Source organism: Carlito syrichta, unplaced genomic scaffold (genome assembly GCF_000164805.1).
Source record: "Carlito syrichta isolate Samal-C Ts95f unplaced genomic scaffold, Tarsius_syrichta-2.0.1 Scaffold306837, whole genome shotgun sequence".
NCBI classification, from domain to species: Eukaryota; Metazoa; Chordata; class Mammalia; order Primates; family Tarsiidae; genus Carlito; species Carlito syrichta.
In genome coordinates, this window is record NW_007250933.1 from 229,008 (window position 1) to 231,711 (window position 2,704).

Here is a 2,704-nt window from a genome sequence, read left to right on the forward strand (position 1 = left end):
TCACCTCAGCCTCCCAAAGGCGCGGGATTACAGGCTGAGCCACCGAGCCCGGCTAACATACAAACTCTTATTTTGTACTTGTTGCACTTAAAACTTGAGAGTACAATGTCAAAGTTACTCCACAGAGTCAAATTTTAAAGACGTACCTATTTCCAGAGCACTACTTTACAAGATCCATACATTATTTTTGGAGCAGGTCTGCCAGAGGCACTTCAGTGAATGGCTAAGAGATTTCACAAGTGCCCAAGATCTGAGTAGAAGATGCTTATTTATCTATCATCCTATAACTGGGTAAATACCAAACCACCTCTCCTCTGAAACTACTGCAGGGATTAAGGTATTAGAGCCACCTCTACTCATTAAACCACGATGCAGTTATCTTCCGGCTTGCCAGAGCAGGGAGTGGAAAGTTTTTCTCCCTGTCATCACAGCATAAGCAGATTGGAACTTCAGTCAGCCAGTGAGCTAACCAGCTACCCCATTTATGAGGCCTCTCAACTGGCTGTCTGCTAAAACTCATCACTGTTCACTGCCCTAGGGGGGCATGGACAATGGTCAGGACTAGACAGCAGGCCAAGCAGGGGATACTTTTCAGAGACCAAGTACATTCCAGATCACAGCCACTTCTTAGTATTTTGGAGGGAGCTCAGAAGCAACATTAGCCGCAAAAGAATAACACCAAGTAAAAGTCCTGGCTCTGCTATCACAAATATTACCACTGTGGGAGGAAGTGGCACTATATCATGGCTCAAAATTATTTTTTGAGTTGGAGTCTCACTCCATCGACCAGGCTGGAGTGCAGTGGCACGCTCACAGCCACCCCAGCATTGACCTGCTGGGGGCTCCGATAATCCTTCTGCCTCAGCCTTCCAAGAAGCCAGGACTACTACCACACCTGGCTAATTTTTGATTTATTGTTGAGCCAAGGTCTCACCAAGTTGCCTGGGCTGGTCTCAAACCCGTGGGCTCAGGCAATCCACTCGCCTCGGCCTCCCAAAGTGCTGGGATTACAGGCTGAGCCACCAAGCCTGGCTGGTTCAAAATTATTACAGTGATGTTCTAAAGACCAAATTCAGATTGAAAGGGGATTCAAAGTATCATAACTTGTTAAAATTAGGTTGTATAAAGGTAACAAAGTTGAAGAGAGCCTGTGAACAGATCTATTTCGAAGCAATTTCTATGGAGGGTCCAATAATATGCTTTATTCACTGAGCTTTACTGCTGATAGAGGAGAAAGGGTCAAGCCCTGAGAGCTGAGGACACGGTGACTCCAGCATGTCTTTGTGTAGGCCCTGCTTAATTAGTAAATGTGATAATTATAAAAGGAAGAAAAGATTTAAAAGACAGAATTAAGGCCAGAAATTTGAAACCACTAACCTATACCACAAGGGGGCAACGATGGAACACTAACAACCTGGAGTGGTAGGCAACTTTGGCAGACTGCACTGTTCTGTTTATTTCCTTTTTTAACACCATGCTGAGAGGGCTGTGGCCTGGGTGAGGAGAGGTGGACTAGTTGCCTCCGCCTCCCCTTCATTCTCCTACAGGGGATGGCGCCAACTCTTTTTATGCTAGCAGCATGGCTGTCAGGGGACCGAGGGCACAGGAAAGACAGCAGGAGAGAAAGCCAAGCAGCTGGACTTCTCCCCACAATGGTCAGCTGCCCCCAGCTGTCAAAGTAACATACCCAGGAGTGCCTGCCAGGCAGAGGGAATGGTGGTGGGAACCTACACCTGAAAGCTTTTGTATCACAAAGGGCACTGGCTCTCAAATCACCTGCAGGGCTTGTTAAAATAATTGCTGGGCCAGCTCGGGGACTCAACCTGTAATCCCAGCACTTTGGGAGGCCGAGGTGAGTGGACTGCCTGAGCCTACGGGTTCGAGACCTACCCAGGCAACTTGGTGAGACCTCATCTCTACAATAAATCAAAAACTCAATGAAAAACAATAATTGCTGGGCTCCAATTCAAACTTCCAATATAGAAGATCTCTAGTCAGGTCCCATAATTTGCATTTCAAACAATTTCTCAGGTGATGTCAATGCAGCTGAGCTGAGAACACTGTGAAAACCACTGCTATAGGGTATTTCTGACTGCGCCTTTCTCTTTCAACGTCATGTTCTCTTTCCTACCATCCAGCTACTGCTTTATTTCTTCTCCACCATCCCTCCCTTAGCCTTCTTTAGGAAAATTAAAGGAAAGACAGAAAATAAGAATGAACATTAAGTTAGATTTGCCTTAAGGATTCTTTTGGACAAGGATTTCAGCACTTCTAGTCTGGTTAATAGGTGTTTCAGAAGCAGAATTCCAAATATATCGGTCTTCTCCTCTTTACCTAATGGCTGGGGGGGCAGGAAAGAGTAACACAAGCTTTCTCAATAAGATTTTGCTTTGGAGTTCATAAAAATTGGGCAGAACCGGGCTCGGTGGCTCAGCCTGTAATCCCGCGCCTTTGGGAGGCTGAGGTGAGTAGACTGCCTGAACCTGCAGGTTTGAGACCCGCCTGGGCTAGCGAGACCTCATCTCTACAATAAATAAATAAATCAGCCGGGCATGGTAGCGCATGCCTGTAATTCCGGCTACTTGGAAGGCTGAGGCGGAAGGATCGCCAGAGCCCAGCAGGTCGAGGCTGCGGTGGCCAGGAGCGGTCACTGCACTCCAGTCTGGGTGACAGAGTGAGACTCCGACTCAAAAAAAAAAAAATG